The sequence below is a fragment of the Rhinatrema bivittatum genome, chromosome 1 (genome assembly GCF_901001135.1).
Source record: "Rhinatrema bivittatum chromosome 1, aRhiBiv1.1, whole genome shotgun sequence".
Lineage (NCBI taxonomy): Eukaryota > Metazoa > Chordata > Amphibia > Gymnophiona > Rhinatrematidae > Rhinatrema > Rhinatrema bivittatum.
The window spans coordinates 603,588,019-603,600,988 of record NC_042615.1 but is presented as its reverse complement, the minus strand read 5'-3'; positions in this window follow the sequence as shown (position 1 = coordinate 603,600,988).

The following is a 12,970-nucleotide window of genomic DNA, read 5'->3' as shown; positions in this document are numbered from 1 at the left end:
GGACACTCACTTGACCTCACATTCATAAACACTAACCACCTCGTAGAAAAAAGCACTAGTTACACACAAATACCATGGTCAGATCACTTTCTCATTAAAACCACATTAGCAGCTACAAAAATCATAGAAAAACCAAAAAAGAAACCAATGATAATCACTTATCGCCCCTCCTTTAACACTGAAACACTAAAAGACAAACTACAAGATGAACTTAATTCTTTTAATCACCCAGACTGTACTACAGCAACAACAGCCTGGATCAACCTGACTAGAAAGTTAGTAGATAACATAAACCCGCAAAAAACCATAATCGCAAAAGAACCAAAACAAAAAAACCCATGGTACATGAAACAAATTAAGGAAGTAAAACAAAAACTTAGGAAAATAGAGAAAATCTGGCAATATCACAAATCAATCGACCATCTGACACAATATCGAAAACAACTAGCCTTTTACAAAAAAACAATCCTCGAAGCCAAAAAAACTTACTTTAGCACAAAGTTAGAGAAACACATGAATAACCCCAGAACCCTATTCAGAATAGTTGATAATCTTACTAAAGACAACGTAAACTCACCAGAGAATATACCCGAAAACAGATGCAATGAAATAGCGAGATTCTTCTATGACAAAATTGAGACCCTGAGAAACAAAATACCTAAGACACCCAAAAACAGATTAAAATGTGTAAAAGAGACGTGACACCATGGTCCGATTTTGTCGAAATAACAGACTATCAGGTTGAGAACATGATCAAGAAACTAAATCCTGCCCCACACCAAACAGACACACTACCCATAGTAGAAATCAAAAAGCTTACTGATATCACCACGCCTACTTTCACAAAAATTATAAACTACTCCCTAGAAGAAGGACACGTGCCAGACACATTGAAAGGAGCAATCATCAAACCAACAATCAAAAAGAAAAACATGGACCCCCAGGTACTAGCAAACTACAGACCAGTGTTAAACTTACCTCTAATGGCCAAATTAATCGAAAAAACAGTACAAACGCAGTTATCCGAGCACTTAGATAATAACAATATCCTTTATCCATCCCAGCATGGTTTCCGTAAGCACTATAGTACTGAAACACTCCTACTAGCACTAACGGATAATATACTAAGAGGGTTCGACAACGGTAAACAATATATTCTGATATTATTAGATTTATCTGCAGCTTTTGACACAGTGAATCACATAATACTAATCAAAAGGCTTGAAGAAATAGGTCTGCAAGACAAAACAATCAAATGGTTTAAATCATATCTAAATAACAGAACATTTCAAGTTCAAATTAAAAACACGCTATCTGACAAGATTACCTTGAAAACTGGAGTCCCACAAGGGTCAGCACTATCTGCTACACTGTTTAACATATATCTTCTGCCACTATGCCATCTCCTCACTGGACTTGGAATCATACACTACATCTACGCTGACGACATCCAATTAATCTTACCAATCGATGAACTATTGAAAAAACAATAGGCCTAGCCATGATGTATCTTGAAATAATAAAACAACTTCTAAACCAAATGGAGCTAATAATCAACATTGATAAAACTGAATTTATACACTTAGAAAGGAAAAGCATGAACATTACACAAACCCCAATATTTCTCAATAACAACCAATAAATTGACTTAGCAAAGAAAGTTTGCAATCTCGGAGTAATAATTGACAATGAACTAAGCCTCAAACAACACATATCAATAAAGGTTAAGGAAGGATATGCTAAACTAATGATACTAAGAAAACTCAAACCATTACTATCATTACCACATTTCCGTACTGTGCTTCAATCGCTGATTTTCGCCAGCACAGACTATCGTAATGCCTTGCTACTAGGCCTACCTAACACTACAGTGAGACCTCTACAGATTTTACAAAATGCTACTGCAAGAATTCTCACTGGAAAAAACAAAACAGAGATCACATAACAGATACGCCCGCCACCCTACATTGGCTTCCCATAGAACAAAGAATACAGTTCAAAGCACTGTGCCTAATGCACAAACTCATCCACGACGATAGAGCAGAATGGCTGAACACAGCACTTAGAGTACATGTCCCACACAGAAATCTAAGGTCAGCAGAGCACTCCTTCCCATCCCTTCTGTGAAAACCGCAAGACTGACCCAAGTGAGGGAGCGAGCTCTGTCTCTGGCCGGTCCCATATTATGGAACTCAATGCCCCTTGACCTTAGACTCCAGAGCAATCATAAACTTTTCAAAACACAGCTCAAAACCTGGCTTTACATACAAGCCTTCAAGAAAGAAAACTGATGCGGGCAATGACGGAAAAGTTATGCGGAATAAAGCACTAAATGCCTAATTTTATAAATCCTTACTGAATTATTTCAACATTTTTTTAACTGTAGGCAACCTTCAGGACACATTGCTATGAAACACTTAAACCCCCCTAATAAATGCCTTATTGTTACCGAATACTACTGGCACCACCTATGTAATGCACGACCCATATTTTTTTTACTGGTGCCCTATTGTAAACCATTATGATGGTGAATAACTTAATGACGGTATATAAAAACTCTTAAATAAATAAATAAATAAATAAATAAATAAATCCTTCTTAAAGAGATGGGCAAAGTACAACCATGTGTCATAACATCCAAGTCTGAAATTTTACCCAGTGTCCCTTCCATACGATCAGTATGATCATTGTACTCAGACACAGGCACTCCAAACCCTGGTAGGTCAATGCCCATATCTGCAGCAGGATCTTGCTTAGCAAATCACATAATGTCAATGAAGCCTGCAAAATATGACACTTGATGGTGCCTACCTCTCCAAATCAGCCTTTACTGCTTCAGCTTTCACTGGTAATGGCAATGGTCTCGCTGGGGAAAATCACAAAACTGCTTTTGCAATCTCTGGACTCAGTGCTAGCACTCAAAGTCTGGTATAGCTAAATTACCCTTTTCTGAAAACACGGACTACGGCACAGCTCAGGCGCACCTCCCTTCGCTCTCTGCTCCGGCCGCACCTTTGTCCTCGTGCTTTCCACACACACCATCAATGACATCAGCGGCATCCAAACACGGAGGCATTTTGCTTCAGGTTACAGTCAAGACCGGTCAAAAAAAAGCATGCATGGTGCAAGGTTCTTCATGCTGGTTCTGTGAGCTTTTGGGGGCCTCTATCCCCAGTGGTGGGAACCTTAGCCATGTTGGATGAACAGCACAGTTCAGAAAAACGCAACGGTTTAGATAATAAACGCAACAAAATTATTCAGAAACAGTCCAAAACGTATTAAAGTCACAAAATATCACTGGGGCAATGCTTTAAAGGGCCCTATGTGTGGGCACCAGAAATATGTAACCCCTGGGCTTGTTGAACCCAGCTAGTGGGTCCAGAGTCCATATCTCAATTATTAAGTTTCAGGTGGCAATGGGAATTATTGTTAAAGTTGTCTTAACTCTGTAGGATTCCCTTAGCGGGAGGAAAGACGTTCTTTCAAGACCCTTCGCATTGTAATACTTAATTCCCAGTTCGAGTGTATTGTATACAGCTCTGATAGCAATGACGGCAGAAAAGGACCAAATGATCCATCCAGTCCTTTTAGTGCTCATCAGTCCATGATGAGCATTAAAATGTCTTAAGTAGCAGAAAGCACACTGGAAACTGAATTGATTTCCAACTGTACATTTACTGATATGATGTGTGATGCTGAAAATAGTCTTTATGGCTAGTTAGTTCAAAAGCGATGTTACAAGTGTTTTAAATACATATGTGACTTGCATCTGCTCCCACCAGAAATGGACGCGAGGCTTCCAGTTCAGACTAATTTGAGTGAATGAAATGTGCAGAGGATCCACAAGATAATAAAGAGAGAAGGGGGTACCAAATGTACGCTGCAGACAAACTCTCCCTCTCCATCTCCTAAAAATTAGGATGTGATTTTTCTTTTGGGAGGAAAGCAGTGTTTCTTTTTTGTGTCATTCTTAATTTAATTTTGCTTTGTTTCTTTTTAGTGAGTTTTTATTTGAAAATAAATGTATTAGTTTAAAGTATTTGCAAATAGCATGCTCTAAAAGCAGAAAATGAAATCATATTGTCAATGTCAACATTGTTTCTTGTTTTGTTTTCAAATGTCATGAAAAGGTTTATTTCATTGGTGTTTTCATGTGGTTTGAAAACAAAGCCCTAATAAAAACTAGGGCCAAATTAAGAGTTCTTGTCCTCTCAGCTCTCTTTACACCATTGCATATCAACAATATGAGAATGCAAGTACAGTGTGGCAGAGTGGAGGCTCTACTTGAGCTTAAAAAAATACATTTTTTTCCATTGCCTGCCTGCCTTCTTTTGCAAACTCCAGTGCTGAACTCATCAGCACAGCTCTGCCATTTGAATACAGAACCCCACAAGCTAATGCAATAGAAACCACTTCAGCTGTGCAAAAGAAAGATAGCGCTGTTGACTTTCCATAACCCAGACCAATTGCTTGAAACCTCTTCTCAGCAACAATGGAACCTGCATAAACAAGCACTGGCGGAGTGCATTGACTTTTTGCAGGTCACAGGCTTCCTTAATGTTGCATAATATTTGCTATATAATCTTGTAGCATGTCTTAGAAAAAAAAAAAAGCCTGACATTATTGGAAAGGCATAAGTAAAGATCAAGTAGAGAAACAAAGGAGGGAAGAATTCTTCACTTCAGGTTTCCTCAGCCTTCCTTCAAGCTAAGTTTTGTTTACTAGAGGCAGTACAATTTAGTGAGACAAATTAGGATAAACTTTTTTTATCTCTGGTGGTTTGCACATGCACTGATTGAGCTAGAATTTCTTCTAAAGATTGCCTAGGAAGATAAATGAACAAGAGGAGCAATTAGAGTAAGGAAAAACTAAAGATTGTCTGACATGATTTAAGTTTCCCACTAAGGCACTTTGTCATTTTGTCTCTATAATCTCTATCAGAATTGACTAAAACAGTAAACATAAATCATTATACTAATTTATTTCTCCACACTGTGGTCTGGCAGTAGAAGATTTCATTTTTTTTTCTCTTCTTGGGACCTTGGGTATTTGAGCAACTGCAGTGACCTTAAAAAAAAAACAATAAAGAATCAATACATTGTTTCCAGGTCTCTTCAAAATCATATTTTTGCTCTCCGTACATTCTTGAAATTGATTAGTGGCAGTTTATTAAAAAATTAACATCCCTGGGTTATGCTATTGGCTTTGCTGTTTGGTTAGCAATATCATAGTTTTGGGTGCTGCTTGTTCTTGAATTAAAGAGGAGGACAGTTTACTGTGACTCAGGAAGCAGCTTGAATTGCTGATTTTTAGAACACGAATCGATGGAGATTTTACTAACTGTGCCAGCTGTAATGCCCCTGTTCTCCCCTCCAACACTCCTACCATAATCACATGACATGCACACAGCAATGAAGTGAGATATTATCAGGGCTGCAGCTTTATTCGATACAAAGAAGAATAATATACAACATAGGCCCGAGCCTATATTGTATATTGTAACCTTTAGACATTCCTGGCAAGGCTCTCTTGCAAGCCTGCATCCACCTTTCCCCATTCCACCTTCTTTGGCCAGTGAGCTGGATAGCTGCTGTTGCTCCTTCTCTTATCAGCTCTCATTCCTGGTGCTACCTGGATCAGAGAAAGCCCCATCACCACCACCAATATCCCTTCCTAAGGTGTTCATGCCATGCCCATGGCCTAGTTAGCTCAAAACTCAACTGGTCCTCACTTGCCCACAAAGCTGTGGCCCTGCCAAGGGGACAGAAGGGGTGCACTCTAGGCACTATGGGAGTCTATGGATGTCCCGGCAAGTCTGTTGAATGATCCAATAGATTTTTGGAGTCAGGCATGGTCACACAGGACTGGAGAAGGGCAGATTTGGTCTCTCCTATGAAATGTGGTAACATTGAGAGGAGGTTGGAAACTACAAGCTGTTTAGCTTTAGCCTGATGGTGGGAAAATTGATGGAGAAGATAGTGAAATATCTACAATCCAGTGGATTATAAGATCTAAGGCAGCACAGTTTTATCGTAGATGGATTGTGTCAAATGAATCTCATTGATTTCTTTGGGTGACGAGAACTAGTTCAAGTACATGTGCTGAATGTAGCTTATTGGATTTCAGCAAAGCTTTTGATGTCCCACATAAGCTGGTTAATAAATTAAGTAGCCCGGGGAGTAGATCCCAAAGCAGCAGCCTGGATTAAAAACTAGTTGAGTGATAGAAGGCAGAAGGTAATGGTAAATGAAATTCACTCTGAGGAGAGAAAGATGATAAGGGGAGTGCATCAGGGATTGGTCCTAAGGTCAGTTCTGTATAATATTTTTGGTGGCAGTATTGCATAGGAGTTGGAGAGAAAAGTTAGCCTTTTTGTGGATGGCAAAAAGATCTTTAACAGAGTGAACACCCCTGAAGGAGTAGATAGAATGAAAAATGATATAAGAAACTTGAGGAGTGGTCTAATACGTAGCAATTAGGATTCAATGCCAAAACGTGCAGTCATGCACTTGAGGTGCATAACTCAATGGGAGATGTTTGCAGTAGATAGCGAAGAGCTAATGTGCAGTAACCAGGAAAGAGAACTTGGTGAGACAATATATGATGATCTCAAGGTAGAAAAAGTATGTGATAAGGAGGTGGCCTGAACCAAGAGGATGTATAGATGCATACGGAGAGGCATAACCAGTAGCAAAAGAGGGGTAATAATGCCTCTTTATAAATCATTGATGAAGCCTTACCCTTACCACAGTTTTGGAGGCTGTATCTCAGAAAGGATATAGAGAGGCTAGAGATGGTCTAGAGAAGGGCAAACAGGTGCAGGATTTATATTGGAAACTTTATGAAATGAGACTAAAGGAACTTAATATGTATATCCTAGAAGCGAGGCAAGATAGGAAGAATATGATGCAGACATTTACAGTAAATACTTGAAAGGTATTAAAGCACAGGAAGCAAAGCTTTTTCAATGGAAAGGAATCTATCAAATTAGGGTTCACAATGCAAAGCTCCAGGAGAGTAAACTCAGGAACAATGTCAGGGGGTATTTGTTTTAAATAGAGAAGGTGGTGGATGCCTGGAATGTTCTTCTTAAGGAGGCAGTGATGACAGTAAAAGATTTCAAAAAAGCATGGGATAAACATAGAGGATCCCTAGTGGCAAGTGAATGGTAATAAAGGGACTAGGCAACCTTCAATTTTCATGGAGTTGGGCCCCTGGCTGTATCGTGGTTGATGCAGCCTACCAGGTGAACCCACTAGGCCGATGCCGACAGCAGGTGGCACACTCTTACTGTGACAAGGTCTAGGGCTTCACCTATACCAGCCCCATTCCCTGCAAGTTGAGCTCTTGAGTTTCAGGGGTTGGCAGAGCTTAGGGAGAGGTCCCATATAAATTGAGCAGATTGAGTCAGATAGCAGACTTAGATCAGGGCAGGCAATGGACAAGCACTGTCGAGATCCAGGGAGAAGTTGGGATAGGCAGAGATCAGGTAGCAATCAAGGTCCAGGCAGAGGTTGGGTCAGGTGGAGATCAAGAAACATAGTAGAATCCAATGCCAAGTTCAAACTAGAAGTCAGGAAGAGATGGACAAGGCATGAACAAACAGACAAGGCTAGAACAGGGAGAAGACAGAGAACTGAATGCAATATAAGACATACAACCAAGGCAGGATAGGACAAGGCAACAGAAAGGCATAACTTTGGCAAGACAAGTCAATGGCAAGGCAAGGAATCAAGATGGAAAGGCAGGAACAGACGCAAAATGCAATGCTAGGAAGCAGGAGGATCTGTTTCTGAGGCATCATTTTGAAACACAGCTGGACTTTAAATACCCAGCCACATGATATCATCAATGAGTACTAGCAATGGAGTTTCTGGCCAAAGGGTCTTTAACTGGTGGTGCGCCTAATAGGGCCTGGAGGAGGGTCATGGCAGTGTCCCGGCCTTGTTGGCTGTGTTTCAGGACATGGCATATTCGGGGTAAGTGTAGCCGGTCATGGGGCCATCCTTCAGCCGGCCAAATGTTACATCAATGAACGATAGTTGCAGCCCAAGGCACCAATTATATGACCGCATTGTGCTTCTTAGATGGCATGGGAAAAACTGCATGAAGCAGCAGTTGTAACCCTAAAGTGGACACAATAGGACTGAGGGTTGAGTTCTATGTCAGAATATGATCTACTTTGGATAAATGTGCATAAAATCACTGCTGGGCAGTCTAGATAGACCTTTTGGTCTTTATCTATCATCTTTTACTATGTTACTATGCAAATCTGTCCAGGCACACATTCAGGGAGCCAACTTCCTAAAAGAGACCATCAAAAAGAAAGCCAAAAATACCACATAACACCCCACAACCAAAAGGAATCCTAGGAGCAAGTGTACATCAGGACAACTGACTGTATATGATTCCAACCAACCTCATGGCATCATCATATTGAGCCACCATTAGGACCATGACTATTTAGTAAAACACAAGAAATGTAATCTGTTGTGGTGCCAGAGGCTGCTGGCAGCACACTTACATGAGCCCTTCTCCCCAGATGTGTTGACATATAGCTCAAGAACCTAGATAATAACTGGTGCAAAAGCCCTACTGTAATCACAAAACAGTGACCTACAGTGTCATGCGTTGGATAGTTAACATGCCTGACAATTTTTGTTGTTTGTTAGATCAATTGTTGAAACCTCCATGTGGTGCCAGCTATGCTCCTGGTTATCACCCAATAAGCAAACACTCATGTGGCCCTGGAGGGATTCAACATGCTGCAAAGTGACCCTGTTTGCCCCCAGAACCAAGGGCCCTGCTTTTCCAGTTTCTCTACTTTAGTATGGGAAAAGTCAAACATCCACCTTCATAAATATATGACAAGATCCATGAAAGATAACACCGAGCTAAAGACAGAACAGCAATAAGACTTTCCGTTCTCATGTGGATGACACCAGGGTTGGTGCTAGCCTTTTTGCTGCCATGTGCAAACAATTATTGTGCTGTCCTCCCCCCCCCCCCCCCCCCAATTCATTCAATCTCTGACCTGGGCCTGTCAAAAAAAGGTCTAGCTCCCTCCAATAGTCTATATTTTGAAAAGCTGACCACCCGTTTTTTTTTTTTCTTCATATGCTTATACCATGCAAGAATCCAATATGGAAAAGTGTAACTAGGGCTGCAGAAGATATGCCTTGGTGCTTTCTATTGGCAGTCAAACTCACGGATTGTGAAACAGTCACAGTCTTCTCAATAGCAATTCAGTCGTGACATTGGCAGACCCAGCAGCTGCCCTTGCTCCAATTTATGTAAAGGTTTCAAATGTGGATAATTTATCTTGGCGGGTTCCTCAACTGGAACAGACCTCTGCTGGGTCCACAGCAACTTTTTAATCATCTGCCTCCCTCCCATCTCAGTGAGAGAAGGGCCACAGGCTGGGATATATGCACCCCGAGGCAAGCCATTAACTGTGGGGATTGTGCAATGGCTGGGATTTCCTCGGCTGATGGTTGTAAATGCTGCATCCACAGCAAACTGAGCTATGGTTGGCTTAAGGAGAAGAAGCAGGGCTCAGGAATTAGGGAGGTGCTCTCTCTTGTATTGAACTAGGAAATGTTAGCAACATTTCCTATTTAGTCTAGTTTTGTTTTCCAAAGAAAAACAAAAGACAAACAAGATGTCATTCGGTTTTCATATTTAGTATCACCATTTTAGAAAACCGGGTGCCCAGTTTAAAAATAGCCTTCAGACTACTTCTCCCCCCGCCCAGCATCCTGATCCTGTAAAGATTCTGCTATACAGCAAAATGGCACCAGCCTCAGATCAGCTGGCATCATTTTGAAAAACAGCAGCGCTGGGGCAGGAGCTACTGAGGATTGCATCTGCCCTATTTAAACCATGGATGGTATAAGACGGATCCAAGATGTCTGGGAAGGGGGAGAACACTGGGGTGACTGAGTGGCCAAAAAAAGTCAATTAATTTTTGCCCGAGATCTAGAAGGATACTCCCATTTTGTTTTGCTTTTCCTGTTTTTTCATTTTGTTTGTTTATTTTATTTTGAATAAACAAAATAAACTAAAATCAAAACATGAAAAACAAAATGAAAGTTTTTCCAGTGCCACATAGCATGGCATAGCATTGCCACTGAGCTATTGGACCTGCCCAGTGTTGTTTTTTTAAAAACTTTTATTTATCCTGTATTTATTCATCAAGTTTTACCTATAGATTTATTTTTTAATACATTCATCAAATACTAATAAAAAAAAAGCAATGCATTTTTTATTGGAAAAAAACTCTAGAGCAAAAGCACCTTCTATGAGACTGGAAAGGGAAGGGCACAGGTGTAGGAAAATGAATTAAAAATGTATGGAAAAAATGCCAGGGACCCTCAGTGGCACAGTAAGCACAGGCAAAAGCCAGAAAATAAGGTAGGTCTGTGGTATAGTGGAATGAAGAGAAAATGGGCAGACTGGATGAGCTCTGCTGTCATAAATCTCATTTTTGATACTGTGAATAGCCGCACCACTGTTTACTCCTTGCTTACCTTCACCAGCCCAATGCATCACTGAAAGCCCTAAAATGTTTTACGGACGCAAACCTTTCTCTGATTCACCAAGGCCTGTGAGTGTATTCAAAACATCTGATGGTAGCACATCAACATGATGAAACTCTGGACCCTAGATTTCTTTTGGTCTGGGTTGCAGTGAGATTTTTGTAGAGTCATCAGTGAACATCCCAGTGCGACGGTATTTTATGTTTGACTGTGTCATGGCAAGAAAAATGCTGCAAGCCTGGGACTCCATCAGCAATACCAAAATTCCTAACCAAAATGTATGTTCTTTGGATTCTTCATTATTAAAAGAAATAAGCTAAATAGAATACTTAGTTGAATATCAAGCAGCTATCTAGAAAGCAAGGAGTTAATCTCCCTGAAATGCTCAGTTTCGTTGACTTAAACATTTGGAATGCTCTGCTTTTGTCAAAAAAAAAATACCATGAAAAGAAATCCTCAAAAAAAACCATCCTGACAAGAAAAGTTTAATGTATAATAGGAATTATCCCTTCTGGACTTCCTATGGGTCTTCAGCTCCATTGGCCGATGTAATAACTCTCATTGAATGTGCTATCCATCAAGAATTATTGCTTAAATTGTTAAAACACTAGGGTTAGAAAAATATAAAACAGAATATAGCATTTGATGAAATTTCTGTAGCATTGCAACAAATTAATCAAATGCTGAAAGAGAGCTTAAAACTGCAGATATTGAAAGTCAATTGAGAGACACTTAGCTGGTTTAGATGAAAGATCTAAAACTCTTAAAAAGGCATTTGTTCTCATGTGGATATTTAATCCAAAGTCTGTCATAAACTGTATTTTAAAGGCTGCGTCTTCAAAGAACTGTGCTGTATTTCAAAGATATATATAGCAAATAGGAACACTCAATCTCTGTGATCAATTAAAATTATAATGTTGCATCGTTATCTTTATAATAATTGAAGCCGATCTGCAATTCCTCTGATCTTCAGGGAGCAGACATGCTGATAAGATTATCACAGATTACCTCATGCTCTCAGGATCTGATTGGTCCATACAAGATATGATATTAAAATCATTTCCCTTTCCAGAGGAGGACATTTGTGACCTGGTTCCTAACATCACTGTTCCAGGAATTCAGGAGAATTCTACAGCAGCAGCTTCAATTTTAAAAAATATTGATTTGGCAGTAAGATTTATGATGGATGGAAGGTAAGTATAACATGGGCACTTGTAGCCAGGCTGACCCGAGCTCTTTCAATAAAGAAATGGAACTTTACATAAACCAAGTGTTGGAAACTGTAGGTTGCAGCTTTATTTTTTTATTTTATTTCACTTGATATTCAATATTTCCCAGAAAGGCACAAAGCAGAGTCCATTTAAAATAATAAAAATATAATCTTACAGAAAACTGTAAATTTATAACATAAAAATAACAACAATGCATTACCTCATACCCCCAAACCAAGCAGGCAGCAAATCCTAACAATGGGGATGTTAAATAATAATCTAAATTCCTGGACAAATATTTATTCATTGCACATTGCACAAATTACAGTTTGGTTTTTTTTTACAAAATGCTTACATAATTGGTGATAATATCAGGATACAAAACACATATATAAGCTAAAAGCATCTGACACTGGTTTAGCCTGGCCCCTCCTCAGTCATTAAGGTCAGTGTGAGGTCCATATTCAGTGCGTTTGTCCAGCTAAACTTGGCACTTAGCCAAACATCGGGATTTGAAAATCCCACCAGTGTGACTGCCTTTGAAATAGCTGGATAAGTTTTTAGATGGCTAAAAACATATCTGCCTACATCAGGGCAGTCTGGGGATGTTCTGGGGTAGAGTAGCATTGTCCGGTAAGCTAACCAGATAACCACATATAGTTTATTTATTGCAATGTACATGTCCTCAGCTCTATGTTGGACATACTGAGACCTGTGAGAGTTTGGCTGAGGGAGCATTGTAGCCGATTAAATATCCAAAAGCTAGACGCACCTATAGTTAAGCATTGCCTCCAAGAGAACCATAATTTTGATCAACTTTGTTGGACCATACTTGATGTGTGTCTGTTTCAGATTGAGGTGGTGACATTAAGAGCATCTTAAACTATAGAGAACAATGATGGATCTTTAAACTATCTTCTAGTGCTCAGTTGGGATGAATGATAATGTTGAATGGATATCATTAATTTGACGTCCTTCACAAAGTTTAATTGCTCATTGGTTCTTTTACATTAATTTAATCTTCTATTAGTTATTTGGTGGACCAATTGGTATATATAAAGATGGGTTTACAAAATGGCAGATCCAAACTTGGAAATACCAAGACATTAAGTTGAAGTTTGCTTGTTGCCTTGTATTCCATTTCCCCCCTCCCCTCTCTTCCCCGTCACCCGTTTTCGGCACAATTGCTATATCTTATGTTATTCCATTTATTGTACATAT